The sequence below is a fragment of the Vanessa tameamea genome, chromosome 15 (assembly GCF_037043105.1).
Source record: "Vanessa tameamea isolate UH-Manoa-2023 chromosome 15, ilVanTame1 primary haplotype, whole genome shotgun sequence".
Lineage (NCBI taxonomy): Eukaryota > Metazoa > Arthropoda > Insecta > Lepidoptera > Nymphalidae > Vanessa > Vanessa tameamea.
This window is the reverse complement of record NC_087323.1, coordinates 6,431,280-6,451,720: the sequence shown is the minus strand read 5'-3', so window position 1 is coordinate 6,451,720 and position 20,441 is coordinate 6,431,280. Positions and strand designations below refer to the sequence as shown.

General features: G+C 29.4%; 1 protein-coding gene across 1 annotated transcript in view; it reads right to left on the bottom strand.

Annotated features, from left to right (window-relative positions):
• Positions 1-1,353: 1,353 nt before the first annotated feature.
• The window catches only part of LOC113399155 (uncharacterized), a 180,293-nt gene continuing 161,205 nt past the window's right edge, over positions 1,354-20,441 (bottom strand). The window contains exon 4 of the transcript XR_010309357.1: positions 1,354-1,368. The gene's annotated coding sequence lies outside the window, so the exon portion shown is untranslated. The remainder of the gene's footprint in view (positions 1,369-20,441) is intronic.

Genomic DNA, 20,441 nt, shown 5'->3' with positions numbered 1-20,441 from the left:
GTAAGTAAATGTCCTTTAAAAGGCCTAGGTCCTATTTCAGTTACATTAGATCCTCTTTTTATGATTTTTCTAGACCTTATTCATGAGAAGTCAAAGTAGCACAGGCATATCATATTTTTTCATAGAATATTGCGACCTTGCGCTATAAATGTCGCATATTCTCCTGAAGCCGAGATGGCCCAGTGGTTAGAACGCGTGCATCTTAACCGATGATTTCGGGCTCAAACCCAGGCAGGCACCACTGAATTTTCATGTGCTTAATTTGTGTTTATAATTCATCTCGTGCTCGGCGGTGAAGGAAAACATCGTGAGGAAACCTGCATGTGACTAATTTCAACGAAATTCTGCAACATGTGTATTCCACCAACCCGCATTGGAGCAGCGTGGTGGAATATGCTCCATACCTTCTCCTCAACGGGAGAGGAGGCCTTAGCCCAGCAGTGGGAAATTTACAGGCTGATTATGTTTTTTATTTTATTCTCCTGGTTACCTGTATTGGTTAATATTGCGCAAAATGACAGATTTGTTAAATGGCAATTCTGAGAAATGATTTCTGAGATCCGGGATTATCTTTCATTCATATTAAATCAAATCAATTAATGACTGATATTGAAATGAGAACATTTATATATATATATATATATATATATATATATATATATATATATATATATATATATATATATATATATATATATATGTTCTCATTCTATATATATATATATATATATATAATATTAATTACCCATTTTACCTTCCTCTAATATGTCCATGACTTTACTGTAGTAATGTTAATATTCTGACCAAATTCTGACACGCCGGTTATTCTCAAGAGAGACCACGCCAATACGCGCAGTAGTCCGATACCAGTTCCGAGAATCCGTCAAGGCCGGGAAGAGTTCAGACGAATAAGCAGGCTTAACGTGCTTTCTGACGGACGAGAGTGAATCACTGCTAACTTACTAAGGCGAAGTCGGTACAAGTAGCTAGTATACCTATATATGTATATGTAATTAATTAATAATTCCCACTTATGGATTTCTTAAACCATAATTATAAATTCCTTGGTTTTACGATTTTTAAACACTTAAAAATCATGTTTGGATCTTGAGCCTTCGTCATAAAGCATCATCAATGTCTCATGTTCATAAATCTCTTGAGATTAGCAAGATGTGAATGGAAATACCAAAGATAATATTTAAGATAACCACTGTATACACATTATCTTTAATGTTGTATTACTTATTTGTAATCTTTAGTGGTAGGTAATCATATTTTGATATTTATGCAGTTTTATCATGGCTTTAATATCTGAAAATAAGACGCTTATAAAATAATACAAACGCATAGCCTACCTGTACTGTAACACTTAGATAAAGATAAATAGGTAAAAATAAATATTTTATCGTTTCTTATACCAACACTGCGTACTGTTTGAAATATTACAATATTAAAAAAATGTATGTCCGTTTTCTGTGAGTCACAGTTGTATATATGTATATGTAAAACCTATACCAGACGGATGCCTACTGTGACTATAATGCATCGTTAGTTATACTGTGGACTAAAGAGATGCGTAATTAGAGGACAACAATATCGTCACGTATAAAACTTTAGTCTTCAATCAGAATCCCGAATGCGGTCACGTAGACTAATTAAAATGAACTATACTATAGGCATAGATCGCCGTGTACAGACGCATGTATAGACGATGATAAGCGGGTCATTGAACTAGCTATCGGTCATGCACAGCACGGTTGTCGTGAATGACGAACAAACTGCAATCTTTCCTATGTATGGTGAATTTTAATTTTAACTACGTCCACATTCCTTTTTAACATAAATATGTGTATGAACAGGTAAGTTAACTTATTATTTTGGTATTATATTTAAGTGTGACAATTTAAAATTTGTGCACATTTTTAGTAGGTACATATTAATTATTGATAAAAGGAGGGGAATGAATGTTTAATAATTACATAATTCGAAAGATATGAAGGTACGACACACGCGTTCACAAAAAAATTATTGAATTTTGTTAATAAATTGGGCAAATTTTGATTGAATGCGATGATTTCATCAAGAAATATGTTTAATTATAATTTCAACACGTAAAGATTACTAGTTCTATGATTTCAAAAATAATAATAATAATTTGTAGCTTTCAATAGTTTTGTAACGCCAAATACTAAAAAATTTATTTTAACACCACAGGATATGGTAAGACTAAAGAGTACATAATTAAATAAATACATTATTTATTATTAATAATAATACCTAATTAATTATATGATTTTATAACAATGTATTAATACGCTTTTTGTTTTATGTGCGTATTTATCTTTACGTTATGCGTAATACCGGAGATAGTCAACAAATAATAATTTTCTGATAATTCATGTAGTTTAGTAACAATTATGCAAGTATACTTTCATTTTGTCATTGTGTTTATATCAGTGAGCGTATCAAGCAATTTGTGAAGGCTTCCGATAACAATAAAAGTGAAATAAAAGTACTTATTACTGCAATGATAAACGCTTTGTATACAATTATATATATTTTTAAATTATAGTATATTCAAATGCGCAAATGATAGACGCAAACTTAGCAATAGCATAAATATTATCCAAGCTGTTTCAATGAAGACATTACTATGTTTTTACTATGGTTTACTTGACATATAAACGTAAATGAAACTATGTACATTATTTAATTTAATAGACGTGACAGAAATTAAACGCGTATGAAAAACCTAAAGTAAAATCATTTAATTCAAACTTTTTAACATTACAAACAAATTCGATTCGAAATTCAAATAAATTACACTTTAAAAGAAGTTTTAATTCAAAAATAAATAATGATGTATTTTTTAAAGTAATTTTTACATATCCATGACCCGACCACGACAAATATCTATATGTTATGTACGATTTATCGCTCGCTAACGTTGACTTGCGGCGACGTACGAATTAACGGACGTCAATAAGTCTATGAAATTATGAGACAACATATTATAAGCTTGAACATTTTTGTGCGCAAGGTGCCGTCGAAAAACTATAAATATTTCTAACATTAAATATTTTTTGTGAAAACAATTTATTTCTCTGTAAATATTTAAATGTTCTGTATGTTCCAGTAACATCATACGTAAGTAAGTTCTTTATACTAGCTTTGTACATACACTAAACTCCCGGCTATTCTCGTAATTAGGTGACGAGGATACGCTATACCTAAGCGAATTTCGAGTGCTATTTGAAATAAATTGGAAAAGTACAAAAATAAACAAATTTATGATTTTCTTATAACATGAAATCATCATAATAAAATGCCTTTGATTCTTTGTACAATTTTGTATTTTATTGAAGTTTACTGTACTTAAAAAATTTAAAATTATTAAATAGTTTTCTTTCAATACCTACCAACCTAGAATATAAATGTTGCTGCATTCAGTTTAAATACGAAGATAATGTTTCTTATGACTTTGGATTTAAAATAATACCGGGCTTAAGACCTTTTTACCTTTTATTTTCTCGTTTAAAATTGATCTCTCAATTATTTGAAAGGGTTATCACTTCAGGTCTTCTCTTTAATTAAAAAAGGTATACTTATAAACTTTATGTAATAACTTAATTTATGAATTTGAGATTGAAATATATATGTATAATCGAATAAGGCATTGTAAATAATGTACAATAATTAAGATTTAATAGCTTAGAAGTTAAGTAATTGTTTACACATTTACTTTGTTAATAACAGTATTTAACTAAGTATGTAATGATTTAAAATTTACGTTATCATACGTAACCTACCTTAACATTGTATGCAAGTATGCAATATTGTTAAGAAACATTTCAGTGACGTAATACTAACGTAAATCTGTGACACTAAACTGTAACTTATTTGAGTCTGCGCATAACTTGTTTGCGTTTATGTATTAATATTTTAAAATAGAATATAATCTAGAATGTATGTGTCTAGCATGTATATGTACATATTTATGCCTGATTTACCTTTTTACTTATATTTTATATTATTGAACATGTCTACATCTTGTTTATCTTGTTTATATACCTAAATTGTTATTTTCTTCTTAGGTGTGTTGGAAGAAATACCTTCAAGTGATAAGTATATCTTATTATACTAAGGTTTCTTTTGACAGAATATATTTTATTTCTAGTAGGTACTTACACAAAACAACAAACAAATAGGCAAAAGGCCACTTCCAAAAATTTTTTTAACAGGTAACTCGTATGTTGTGTACGTACGATATACAAATATATATCAAAATAAATTTCGATTTTCTATTTCGAAACATCTTGATAGCTTTTAAAAGTTTAAATAAAATGAATATTGTAATCACTGCACGTATCTATTACTAGGAATACGAGCGACTTATTCCGGGTGGTTAACTATACACGTAATGATAAGAATAAACATCAAATGATATTTGTATTACTTTATATGCAGGTGATTTCCTGTGGTCGTATTGTTATTAAATATATTATGTAGCTTAAAAATATCAAGTGATTATAGCATGTTTATAAGAGTGTATAGAATTTCAATTAATTAGATAGAAATAGATTTCCGAGAAACTACAAGAAAATAGTATTTAACCTTGAGTAAACCGCATAATATTTTTTCCCCAAAATTATCTTACAAAATATTATAATTAAATATAATATTAAATTTCTTCGTCTATAAATATAATTAATTTAGTTGTTACAACTTGCCATACGCTATTTAAATACTAAACGACAATAATTAATATTTTATCACCTTAAACGTTGCAAAGCAAGAACGTTTATGTTTTCCTCTTCAAAAATAAAGCATTGAAGCCTTTTGAAATTGGACACGAAGAACGTGCCTGCAATACAATTTTATCATATTCCTGCAATTTAACATTTTACCCACGTTTAAAGAATTATAACGTAGACCAGACGTGGAATTTTAAGTTATATGTCTTGGTATTTATCAGCGATACGAATTTATGTTACTTGTAACAATTTCTTTCCCGTGGTGAATAAGCACGAATCATCATCAAACTTCTTTCGTACTCAAATAAGCTATACTAATATTATAAACGCGAAAATAACTGTCTTTTACTTTTTCACCGCCAAAACCCTGAACCAAATTTGATGGAATTTGGTATGAAGGAAGCTTAACTCCAAGGAAGGACACCTGATGACCAACCCATAAAACACGAGCAACAACTACTATTCAATAAAATATATAAAAAGACAATTTATAAATTTTGTGAACTTTTGTGTCATCTGAATCTTCTATAGTCACAGAAGGCTGTAACAAATTAACAAGAAATCCTTCTGTTAGGTTCTTCTCAATAATCTACATTCTGAATCAATGGTAAGTTCATTTAATTTTATATTGTAACATTATAATTCAAAGGAGAAGAGAGAGAAAGAAGACTTACATAATATGTACATAATTTACAAAATCAATATATTATATCAATATAATATATTATATTGATTTTGTAAATTGCAAATAGAAACATAAGAAAATTTTGTGAAAAATAACTAAGTCATATCTTTATCGATGGCAGTGTGATACAAAAATAGAGTAGATAGTGAGTAATAATCATCTCATTACAATGACTGATAGTACTAAGGTAGAGGTGGTTTGATAATGTTTTATAATCTAATAAAAATTAACGATAATCTGACATTGTTTTCGATCGTAAGTAGCTATTAATCCAAGATATAAGTTATAATATTCCGTTTAGAAATATTGTCCATGTACTAATTCCTTTTGAATAATGATCTGACAAATCAAATAAAGATAATATAGAAACATTTCATTTACTAGCTGAAACTACTACTAGTAGTATGCAACACTGGCTAGCGTTCACAATTAAACTGTGCAAAAGGCATAGGTCCGGTCCGGCTGTCATATTAAAATTCTGAACATAATTATGTATATACGAGGAACAGAGTTTTTTTTAGTATGATATCGGTTCTGCGTATTTTTTGGGCAGGCTTCTACGTCTTTCAAGGATAAGGATCGGCTTAATTTCACCAGGTGCTCAACTGCGGGTTAGGTTAGGTTAGGTATAGCAAAATTACATCCAAGACATGCAGACAAAAGATGAATGATATATATATTATACATAAATTAGAAAATGGAAAATCATAGGAGCTGGTAACTAGTGATCTTCGGTTGAGATCAACTTTTTTAAATTCATTTTTTATTATTCCATTGAGAAGATTGAACATTTACATTAAATCTTTATTTTTCCCTCCCTATCTTGTAAATAAAATATCATATGTATATATAATAAATTACAATGCTAGTTTATTTGTTTTATGTTTATGTGAAAAACGTACACGTTTTATTAGTTGGGTACTAATCAGTGTCCGCTTTTTTCACGTTAATCTAAATCTATACTAATATTATAAATGTGAAAGTGACTCTGTCTGTTTGTCTGTCTGTCGCTCTTTCACAGCCAAACCGTTGAACCGAATTTGACGAAATTTGGTATGAAGCAAACTTGAACTCCAAGGAAGGACATAGGCTACCTTTTTTGCCTAACACATGACAACCAACCCTAAAACGCAAGCGAAGCCGCGGGCGACAACTATTTTAATATATAACAAAATTGACCTCTGTATTCAATTTAGCGGGGTCTTCTTAACATACAAAAAAATCAACGATAAGTCATTGTCCGCTGTTACGATTGATCAGTTCGGAGTCTATTATTAATTAAAAGTTTTAGTAATCATTAAATTTACTGCAAAATAAGCAATTGTTTGAACATTTTAATCCGTAGTGTCGTTGACTTTAATTTTCCGCTTGATATAAATAAATATATTTTATCGTCTCTACAATGTAGATGTACTTTATATATAAATTTCAAATGCAAAAAAAAAATATTCACATTTACAAATATTGGGCAAATATTAAGTAGTGTCGATTTTTCTCTGCTATACATAAAAGATAAAATTATTTTGACTTATTTGTAAATTTATAAACAGACTTATACGTAAATATGGACATTATTATTTTCAGCTTACATTCGTTGTACAAAATCTCTTAGCATTTATTTTGTAAAGTGAACTGACATAATCAAAATATACTTAATTCAAGTAGTTTTACAAGCGCTTTTGAATCGTCATTTAACACAATGATTTCGAAATGTAGATTCTACCGAGAAGAGCCGGCAAGAAACTCAGTAGTTACTCTTTTACAGTTAAACACAATTATATTTAACATATCCTGATTGAAAGTCAATAAGTATTAGCTCCACCCTTTTTATCATCTATATTATCTTGTGTTGAATAGTTACTTATTTATGTTTTAATGTGGCAATACTATATATATTGTTTTTAAATTATTATTAACTAAAAAAATTTGTCATCAATAAATACAAGGTTTGTCTTCTGTAAATAAATAAGTGTGCCTTTTATATTATGTTGTACATTCTAGGGTTAAAGTTTCCTATTCTAATAATACACTTTGTCTCACTTTGTCAAATAATTAGATCCTCCACGATAAGAGACTAGATATTAGCGAGATACATTGCTGGAAATATGTGTACATTACCCATTTTATGGTTTTATTTAAATCCCTCATCATAGCGAATACTTATTTGTATTGCAAATGATGTATATGCTACAGATAAACGAAGGAAGTAACATCTTTGCATAAAACAAAGATTAGTTTTCACAAATTAGTTTTAATTTATGAGATTTTTACTACCTACTTAATTATTTTTACTTTGTTAGTGAATTCTATTTATGGAAAAATATCTGTTTCATAAATTAAAAAAAAAAACGCTTACATTACTTCTAATCACACTTATCCCTTTTGATTTCAATTATCAGCATATTTTATTACGGTATTGAGGAAAAATAATTTTCTTTTAAAGAGATAAATTATAAGTCCAAATATAGGAATGCGGAATTATTGACGTAATTTTAGTTTATAAAGGAGGCGTCATTTCGATTCCATTTATGTCCATTTCGTTGAGTATTTTTAAAATATTGTTGTATATTTTATTAATTATTGTTTGTTTTAGGTTTTGCTTTAAAAATTAAGTTAAGCACAACTTATTCATAATTTAATCTAGCGATACACATATTCTAACTTGTCTCTATCTACTAATCTTACATTTTATACCACCAGCCCATACTTCACTTAGCAGAGGATGTTCTGTCTTTGCCAAGATGCAATTTCACTTAAAAACTCGACCCCCCCGCCCATTATGATGGATTGGCAGACATGACCAGCCTTACCTTAACTACAAACTAATTTCTGACTTTTTTATAACTACAAGCTTTATATATAACTCACTCAACGTATACGTCTTGACTGCATATTTGGACAAAAGACAATCACTAATTTTCTGAACCAACTACTAATCGACATATCTATTCAATTCATTCATCCAACGATTCCCTTCACCTGTCCAATGTTTCAGTGATATACTTATACAACCAATATCTACTTTCCAACCTATGTAACTATTCACTCACTAGCGCTTGCCAGATTCGAACCGCTATCTTCGACTAAGATCCATACGCTATATACACTGGGCCATTTCGGCTCTTGTCTATCTATCGGCTTATCATTATAAGAAGTGAAGGAAATATGTTATTCTTCTTAATAAAATAATTTAAAAGTGAGCAATCATTTTAAATTTACAATTGAGCATAATATCATATATAATTATTTTCTTAATAATATACTGTTTGAAGGGGTCTTTCGTGTATACATATTTCTCATAATTTGTTTATTAAATATAAATTTCTATTCAAATGCATTTTGTCTGCTGAAATCTGCTGTTTAAGCATATAACTAATAAATATTTTACAGTGCTCATAAGTATGTGCATTGTATTTAAATATAAGAAAACTAAATAAAAAACACAGATTTTATTCTAAAAACATAATCATACCTAAGGTAGTTTTCAGAATACTTTAATCAATCTTTTTATTCAATAAAGAAGCTTGCTTTGCTAACTTGCTTATTGATTATAAAATATGTAGCACCGGTTTGGAAAGAAATACTTCAGACTTGAGAAAAACCGGCACGAAAGACACTCAGGTTTATATATAGGTATTTTCAACAATTTTTCTTTATATAATTTATTTATTATTTCAAACTTTCTTAAAGTTATGTTCACCAATGTTAAAGTTTAACATAACATTAACGGGTCATATTATATTTTCGCCTTATTACCTGAACAGAAAAATACGTAGAAAACTTAGAAATAGATTACGTCAAATTTGCCATTGTAATAATTCTGTTATTATCGTAACGACAGTGAAAGCAGTCTCCTGTCGTTATATCGTTATGATGCAATTTTTACAATGTCCCTCGTTTTACTTTAATCATCGCTTCATATTATATAAAAATACTTTTTTATCATTTTATGAGCGATTTATTAGCGTAACATTTTGTAATTACAAAATCGTATACAGTTAAGAAAATAATCTCAACAGTTGGCCTCGTCTATGAATATTTAATACAAATAGTGTCTTAAGTAGTGTAAAATTGGTGATTCATTTTTATTTTATTTTATAAATCATAGTGATTGATTCCTTTATGCGGTCACTAGAGTACATACATAAACTAATCATGAGTTTCGATTTTTAAATTTATGTAAATAATACATTTATAATGTAAATTAATAAATTGAATATAAATACAGAATCAAAAAACCTACGGAAGTGATAGTGAAATATCACACGTATATTTGAATTCTTGGTGTAATTATTGCTAATAATGTACATTTATCCGTTACCGCGATCTCAATTTGCGGTGCTATCAACGCATAATCTCAACGCACCGCGCTATTTCAGGAAGAGGTCAACGACCACTGTATCGCTCATTTAGCTCTAAACAAAGTTTATCGAACGCACTCACAACAATACAATAGAATAACGACAATAAAAGTAACTATAGTAAACGCCACGCATTTCATTATAAGAGCTCGTGTACACTACTGAAAATATGTTATTATGAGTTACGATTATAAGTAAAGTAAAATGCTAAAATGAGTACTACAACTGCGATAGTCATGATTTATGGTTGCAACTTCATTCGTTGAGCTACGTTATCGTTTAGTTTTAGTCGCACATAAACCACAAAAACTAATAAAATAAAATGGTAAATAACGAACATAAAAATATTTTTTATTCGAACGAATTTTGCATACTTTATTACTACATGAAAAAATTACCTAGTTTCTCCTCAAATTCTTCGTACTGGAGATATTTTGAACGCACCCAATTAGCGCTTTATTCGTAAATCATGAAACAAATGCAAATATATATTTCTGAGTATTCTGACAAGAGTATTAAATTGTGATGTTGATGTGCTCTAAAGTTATTTATATGCGAATTAATTTAACATACACAACACTTTTTAATAACGTCATTTTTAACACAAAATAAAATTATTATTGATGTGAAATATTATTTAATTAACTAGTAAATTAAACAATATTTATCATATAAAAATAAGAATTATATATTAACACTGCAGCTATTGTACAAAATATCTCAAATTATCAGATTTATGACAAAAATGCTAGCTATTTTTCTAGTTATATGTTTGAGAAATGTTTTCACACTATTACTTTCGTGTTTCATCTGCAAACTAATTCCACGAGACATTTATGCAATTCTACTAGATATTTGCGTTTATTCACTTCATCGGAGTCCTCGTCTTCTAACATTTCCCTGATATGAGTGCGCTACGATAAAGCCCGTCCCCGTTTCTAGGGAACCAGTGTCAGTCCATCAGGTCATTTTCTATCATCACGATTAATTTGAGTTACACCATAAAAAATTTGCGAAAATAAGACAAAAAAAATTGGCAGATTGCATAAAATTACAAAATTTTGCTATGTCACCCATTATGGGCATACCACCACCGGTTAAGATGGTTTTAAGATGTTATAGTGCGATAAAAAAAATCTGGTCTTTGCTAAGGATGTTTGTCTTGCAAAGACTCCAGTATTTTATCATTAAATGGCTGGAATCGCACATTAGCACATTAGGTCCATAATCAGAGGCCCGTCTGGGATGTAATGGTAGGTAGTTATACAATTAGGCAAATCGAATACACATAGAATAAAAATAATGAGTTGACGACGCAACAGCACATGGCCCCTTGATGGCACGTCTGTATGGCTGGTCATTGGTAGCTGCCTCTGCTTGGCAATGCCACACATTTCAGTCTGAGCATAAAACGTTATCAGTAAAAAAGTAAGTTAAATTGCAGACACTTCCATGGAATTCGATGGTCAGAGTATATTTCATTACTAATATTATATATATGATAAGATTATAATTAATTAACGTACGTATAATGTTTTCAGTATATACTAATATTTTTAACAGATACTATTAGAAGTATTGAAGTTTGCATGATTTTTTCAGTATTAAAGGTTTTTGGTTAAATCGACGCTGATCAGATCAGGTCAAATTACTTTGTAAATTTATTATTATATTAAACGTGTAAGATAATTCTAGTTTATTCTAATGAGTGTTGCTCTTTGGCTTATAAAATCAATATTTTAATGATAGGAAACGATGACATTTTACCGTTTATTAATGAATTAGTACCATTCACAACTATGTTGCTATTTTATATATTTACATTTTGTACATACACATCCTGCTAATCACGGTTTATTAATGTGTTTGAAAGACATTATTTAGTAATGGAATAATAATAATAAAGTATTCACTATGCAATATATAATATGTTAGACCTTATATTGCAAAGTAATTATCAGATACATTTTACAACGTGTGTAAAACATAGACATACACATATTTTTGAATGACTATGAGCAATTATAAAATAGTTACGTCACATCACAAAAGGTGTTAGCTAGCCAATGAACAGTTAAAACAAACCTTGTGAAACTTTGTATAATTGTAGGGGGGACTTAAGTAAATAATGAACATAGGAAACATCGAGGTATTGATTCTTAATTTCTATTATTTATATAATGATAAAATAATATTATTTCAAACAGTCACTTAAGGTTTTCACTTTTATGATAACTGTATATCTAAATTTATGTTGTTATGAGACAATGTTTTTGATTTCTCCAACAACATCGTTACTTATTAAGTTATAATGCAATGAGTTACAATAATATATGTAGAGCCTTATCTTACCACCATTTCCTTAAAATATTGTCTTGGTATGCGGCGGTTATACTAACAAAAAGCAGTTGATTAAATAATCACACATATTTCGTTATACAAATGGTGCATGGTATGTAATGAAATTATTCGATTTGTAGTAGAAGCGAAACAGATAAAAAATAGTTCAATTATACAAAACTTTACAGTGCAAGAAATGAAAGTCAAGATGAATAACCAATGATGTTTCATTGTTTGATACTTAATCGTAATCTATCAAACAAAATAATCTTAGCCTTGCAAAAACTTAAAGCAACCAAACATACAATGTAAGTAGTTCGGTAAAAATATACTTATTACATAAAAAGGATCTAACGCAGACTTAAACTAGGAGGAAGGGTACACCCTATTTAGTAGCATTCTTTCCTATCAAAGGTAACGCTTCAGCCATAAACTAATGTTTGTTAGATAAGTATCAAAGATGCCGTTGTGCTCCATTTACCAAACTCCGACCAAAGCAGAAGGGTCGAACATGTATCATTTTATTCATAAATGGCGATAATGTTAATATTTATTTTAGTTCCCTCTTTGCTCTGTTTGTATGAGTGTGTGTGTTTACATTTTTTCATATGTTCATTTGTGCTTCTACAGACGCATAGTTGTATGTTTTTGATAAAAAATGTATTTGTATTTTGAAAGAATTTTTTACTTTTGTCATACAAATAATATGCTTTGAATGACTATTAATTTGTAGTTTTAAGAACGATACGTTAGAGTTAAGATATATTGCCCACCAAGACAATATTTTGTTTGTTATATAACATTACATCGACTCCTAGCATCGTATAACTCAACTTTTAATGACTTAAAGTGTAATTAATCATATAATATATTTTAATTTAAATAGTACACACTCTTTAGGTCTTAAACACTTTTTTTTACAAAAAAAATGTTTTTAAATGCATGTTACTGCACAAACAATCAAATAGTAGTACTCGTTCTTCAATGGTTTTTCGTAGAAAAAGTAACAATATTAATATTTATGTTAACTGCCCACCTTTGGAACTGAGATATTATGTCGCATGTGCCTGTAGTTACACTGGCTTACTCTACAAGCCGGAACGCAACAATACTAAGTATTACTTCTTGGTACAATATATTATGAGTGGGTGGTACCTACCTAGACGGGCTTACACAAAACCCTACCGAGTAAATTTTAGTTTGCGAATATCTTTTGATTGCCTTGATTTAGAACCCTAAATTTTACACCGCCAAAGAAGTTAGACTAAAGACATATTTATCATGAAATTTATATAGATTTTTTACAAACAAAACACAAAGTAATTATATAAAGATTCTATTTATGTAGATTCAGGTATGGTCAACAAAAAAGGTAAATAAAAAGTTCAGATTATATTTAAATAAGAGTGACACAGGTGTACCGTGTTTGTTTAACACCAAATTGTAGCATACTCGTGCCATGCCATACTTCACTTCATATATCTTTTCATTATGACTATAAATAATTCATTTTATACTCTTATTTTGCGTATCTCATTGTCTTTTCAAACATTTCATTAGTCTATGAATTGCGTATTGAAAAATAGTAGCTAGAGTTCGATTTTCAAGGGTTTTCTTCTATATTTTTCTGTGATATATTTTGTTTATTCTTCATAATATAGTTATTTTACTATGAATGTTTACGTCAAAAGATTATCTGCCAGTCGGCTGGTGGTTTACTTAAGACGCTCTTATAAGTGCTAGTCTAAAAAACACATATATATATATATATATTTGAAACGCGTTAAATGTACAGAAATATAAGGGTATAGTTTCTGCTATGATTATTTTTTAGGTATTTGTTTTTTTTTTCCATATTTATTCTTCTCACCCCAAAATGAGAGGATAAGCCATAAGAAATGAAAAACTGTGAGTGAATATCTGATTCAGTCACAGTTTTCTACGAGTTTTCTATATTTCAATTTGAAAAATACAGTCTGGCCACTAAAATTCGTATAGAAATATTTATATTATATTTATATATAAATCGATTATCAATAGCCAATAAAACAGTTTTTATTTGATGTATCAGATGTCGCTTTGAAATATAAAATATTGCGTTTTCTTATATTCCATTAATTTCGATGTCTACAAGTAAAAATAATAATATTAAAGAGCATACGTTTAATGCAAGATCTAATATTATCGTCTTACGTTGAGATTGCCCATTGTCTAGAACATCAAGAGGTCGCGAGTTCAAAGCTGAGCAAAAGCAAAGCTCCTATGTATACCAGAGCCTCATTTAAATTAACAATATTTGAAACAAATAAATGCATAGTAGGATTGCCTGGATATTTCTGCCAGACATCAATAGCTTCACACAATAAATATTAATAATATAATATGTATATTGGTACTTTGCTAATTGATCTAAATGCACTTAACAATTTGTTAAATTATGCAATTATTTAATATACATTTAATAATGCAAGTTATTTTATTGTTTCGTTGGCCACGCCCCGGGCTAAGGACAATAGAGGCGATAGCTGTTACATGACCCGCCTCGCATATATACAAAGGTCAAAGTTGACAGGGAAGTAATTTTACCTGTGTCATTAATTTTAAGCACATCCTACATAGTTGAATTTATTAGCATCGAATATTAATTTTATAGAGGTCTTAATATGAGACATTGTAGGCCGAATGTTAATATTAAGTTATTTCTAAGTATAGTTTAGGTGTTAAAGTATTATATTACAATTATTCTTATATTATATAGCTAAGTAAATTTAATCTTTTTTGACCCCAAGAACTCGTATCTACCTACTAGTGTAATATTATAATACATGATTTACCATTAACGGTCGTATCGGCCAAAACCGTACAAATGTATTATATTTGTTTGACTTTATATGAATATTATAAAGATGTAACTTTTGCTTTTTAATTTTTATTTATCGAATCACACGAAAGCCATTATATATGTTTATTATTATTAGTTACTAACAGTATTTGAGATAACTTCACAGACGTACCTTAAAAAATATTAGGAGATAATAAAATAAACTCATGAAAAAAATAATCAGTGTTGTACGATGCACACAGTTATGGCGAGTTAACGATTAACGAATGTATAACACATTCTTTAAAATATAACACGGGTGCACGGGATAAAATCATTATTCTACCCATGCGAAGACGGGACGGCTCGCTAATATATTTTATACATGTGACAGAACTCCTTACGACATGTGCAGGTTTTCTCACGATCTTTCCTTCACTGCTTAGCAGATTTAAGATTAATTGTAATAATAAATTTTGCTAATGTTTTGTTCAACATTGATCAGGCTTATACTCGAAGCACATCTATAAATATAAATATAAATATAAATATTGGACAACATCACATACATTACTCTGATCCCAATGTAAGTAGCTAAAGCACTTGTGTTATGGAAATCAGAAGTAACGACGGTACCACAAACACCCAGACCCAAGACAACATAGAAAACTAATCAACTTTTTCTACATCGACTCGGCCGGGGATCGAGCCCGGGACCTCGGAGTGGCGTACTCATGAAAACCGGTGTACACACTACTCGACTACGGAGGTCGTCATATTTGTATATAGCGTTAGGTGCAATAGCAACCAATTAATGTATATACAATAGAATTTATTATCAAATTACGTATCAGTTCAAAGACACTGATAACCTAAAAAGACGATATTGTAGGAGTTTATGTTTATTAAGATAAGTGTCATATTCAGATTATTTAATAATTTCAAAATTTTATTATTTAAGCTTACTTGACTGCCTGTGTGTGTCTGGTCACGTCTAGTGGCTAGATATAAGGTTCAGATCCCGAGTTCCTGTATTCAATCTTGTGGTGAAAAAAATATTGAGTTTTTCATTCAAAAATATTTTAGTAGCAACGCGTTGTCTTAAAGTTGGAACTGTTTACACTGTTTTGCCTCGGAAAACACGTAAAGTCGTTGGTTGAACTCTTTTCGGTTATGTCGGGTTTGTCGTCCCATCTGATTATTAGAGTAAAAAAAAATTGAGAATGTATCTGTGTTCGCGCCCACACTTTTCCATTTAAATGTGTTCTGCGTAGTTGGCTAGCCTTCTTTTTTAGAGTGTAAGCTTAAATAATAATAATGTGGGTCAGGACGTTATTATTATTATTTAAGCTTACACAGCTTGTGTGTGAACATAATCAAATAACCATTATTGATATATACATACATAAATTTTACATGTTTCGTACGCTTATTTAAAATATTTTTGAATTTATTCAACTCAACAAACAAAAAAAAAACACAATTTATGAACAAAAGAAATAAATGCACTGAATCATTTTGCCTTTGCCTATTTACATTTATATACAATTTTTTTATTCAAATATATAATGGTGAATCGAAATTAACGACAATTTGCAGTAAATATAGTGACCGGCGACGAAATTTTTTTTGTCTGTTATTTCGTATCTTTATCAACATTTTTTTATTTAATTAATTCATTTAAATAAATCGGACTGCCATCGTTTTTATTATTTTATTTTGATACAACCCCGCAATTAAAAACCGTAAATGTCAGTCATTTTTAATTCTTTTACCGGTACATATTTCTTATCTGTATATGATCACCATCTGTAATTGTCCCCAGTACCGGCTAGGAATTACCAGGACAAAGGGCTGTAAAGGCTTATAAAGATATAGGTGAATAGTTTATATAAAAAAAATACTAGGATTACCTAACACAGGCCCTATTAGTACGAATTAAAGATTAAATATTATTTCTTGTTTTAAATATTGTTATTGAAGTAGGTAAACAAAGACATATCTCCTTTTCAGCGCAATACAGCGGAATCCGATATCGCTTTATGTGGGTTACACGATAACCAACCAGACCCGCTAATAATATGAATTCATTTACGCACATCAAAACTATAATGTTACTTTATGGGCACATCAAATAAGCGGCTTTAGCAATAATGACCGTTATTACCAATCTATATGAACCATATTAGCTTATTTCGTATTAAACGATTTGAATTCATATTTAATAACGATTTGTGATCGCGACTTTGTTCACATCGATTTTTGTTTGTTTTTCAACTAATTTATGAAATTCTTTAATTTATTTGAATAAAAAGTACATGCAATATTAGTTATAATTACGTTTTTAGTGAAAATCAATTGTTTAGTTCACGTTTAAAAAATGTTGTGTGCGTTTTAGTGTGTTCTGTTAAAAATTCAGGCCATATCTAAATGATTTTTCTGACGCATTTTATAAAAAGATACGACTTCAGCACTGCTACTTAATAATTTTGTATATAGATTTCATAAGTTCAGTTTTAGAATCATGAACGTTCTTGATATAAGTGAAGGTCGTTTAAACTCAATTGGTATTCTCCGATTAACCTCAAATAACCTTATCGAAATAGTATTTCAAATCATTCATTCATCAGTTACAATATATTATGTCTATTATGTCCTTTTGAACTTTTCTTTCATAAAAAAAAATAAATAAAAATAAGTATAATTAGTAGTAGTAGTGTCAGATTTGGCATAGTAGTTTGTATAAAGGAGTGAAGTTAACATACACATATATATATATATATATATGAGTCACAAATACATTTTCAATCAAATAAATCATTCGTAATTTACTTTCACTGATTTTGGCAGTCAAGCATAAAGAACAAAAATCCTTCCTAATGCCTCCTGTTTAGTATTTTCAATAAACTACTAAATTATTACATGAAAAACAAAAATGAAAGGTCATATGATTTTTTTATTTTAGCTTTTTTTTAATTCACTGGTGTTGAAAATATGTATCTTTATGATATCGAGTCCCATTTTTATTAGCTATGAATTACGGTCACATTTCGACCAATAATTACTCGATCAGTCGATTAAATTGAGAGCGAAATAATTTACACTACTACTAAATATAACTGGGAAATCAGTGTAAGGCTTTGAGAACAAAATATTTCATTAGGGAGGGTTTTAAAAAAAAATAAACGACGCTATTATAAAAAAAGGAAAAACAAAAAATAATAATGACTTATTATTGAATTTAATTAATTTAAAAAAATGTATTTATAGTGATTTAGTACATAAAAAAGATAAGTAGACTAAATAGTCAATAGCGATATTAAAAAGATATGTTTGTTTTAAGGTCGTTCAACTCTGCAGTAATCTTAGCTCAGAGTCCAAGAAGTTGAGTCAGTGTGATTAAGCCCTCGAAAGTGCCCATCTTAGCGGTGGTCATCGGGCAAGTACTGAACTGGACCCATTAAACTTTATTTAGTTTAGTTTTTTCGTTTACGATAACTGGATGCGCCAACGGCAATCTCGGAAATGCCATTGCTAAAATACATGGAACTTGACTTTTTTATATTCATGTTTATTTAAAATCTTGCCATTAACATTATTAGAACATTGCTCAATCTTGTTTATTATACTACATGAACCTGCGGCTCTACCCGCGCGAAATCCAACCCCAGTTTTACCCCCTTAGGGGTGGAGTTTCCTAAAATCCTATAGGGAACTTGACTGCCAAATTTCAAGTTTGTAGGTGTTATGGTTTCTGAGATTACGTGATAAATCAGTGAGTGGTATTTCGCTTTTATATATATAGATTAAACATACACACTTCATCCGAAAGATCGGAACAGAATCGACAAGACAATTTTGAAACATGTAACCAATAAATGTAATCCATAGTAGAGCACTGTTGTTAAATATTCTTCAAACCCTGCTCTTTAAAAGAAAAAAAAGCCAGTAATGGGGAATTAGCGGCCTCTTACTTTCCTTTTATTTGATGTCAATTTGTTCTATAAAAATAAGTCAAAGTATTATAAAAATTGTATTTTAAATTCTAAGCTAAAAAGTCAGTAAATAAGGATAAATCTATAATTATTTGCTTTGTTTACTCACTGAAGTAGGTACAGACTGTGATACATGAATATAAATAGCAATAAATATTAATTTTATAAATCACTTATTATTAACCTTTTGCGTACAATTGTCATGGTAGTCCCACATCTAGCGTTTATTTATTATTATTATAATATATTTTTAGAGATAGTGAGCATAATATGTATAACTTAGATTTTTTATTGCCTGTCAGGGCAGACGAGCAAGCGGGCATGATGGTGCATTCACCATGAGTTCATTTCAGTGACCATTGTCACCGTCGCCGAAGAATCCCTAAAGTATCGCTTGGACCTATTATTACCCCCGCTTCCTTGAAACTAGTTTAGATATTTGACGTTACTGGAGATGTTCATATCGACAATCCCAATACTGTCCGAGTTTTCCAGGGCTACCCCATGGAATTGTGACGCAATCTCAAATATATCTTTTTTATCAGAGAATGCGGAATGCTTAATATTGCTTAAAATGCTTAATATTAGCATCACTTATATGGAACTAAATGTCAGTATGTAAACAAATCTAAGCAAGTCGATTTTAACCTACTTCTCTCGAATCGCCTTAAAACTTGCAAGTATTTATATTTCAAATAATAAATACTATGGAGCTTATCGAGACAGGAAGTGGATAGTGGAATTCTTTTATGGCCATTAGTAAGTCCCTCGAATTTTTGGTCATTTGTCCGACGAGACGAGTCTTTTGCTATGTTTTTATTTTATCTTTCTCTTTCTCCTTTACTCCTTCTGTGAAAGATAAATATAATTATAAGTTAACTTAAAATTAATTAATTGAAAACATCTTTTTAAATTCCTGTAAGACGTTAATAAGTGACAATATTTAAGTTTGATGCGATAAACGTAGTAAAATAAAACTTACCATTGGTATTGTTAGTTATATATTTATTAATATTTATTTAGTTCAGTCTTTTAAAATGTTTTACATGTGTGTACAATATATTAAATTATATCACTACGTCATATGAGTTATATTATCCTGAACAAAATGAATGAGATAAGTATAATGTTTTCTATCATGGGACCGCTATATTTTATATTTAAGTCCACGCATCAATGTTATCGTTGTCTATCGCTTTATTCGATACAATATAATCTATGGTTATCGAAATAATAGTAAATTAAACGATATCATTATCTGATGAAGAAAGTAGAATTATTGATAAATGTTATAGTTTTCCTACGACTCGTTTATTTAGAACGAAAAATACTTTAGTAAATAGTATTTAAAAAGAAAAATTGAGCAACAACTCTTAAATGTTTGACACCTAGAACGTTATTTTCTGAAAATTAACTGAAAATATAAAACAAAAATTAAGAAGTAATTGTTTTTATTATGCAATATTGTTAACTATTCATATTTTG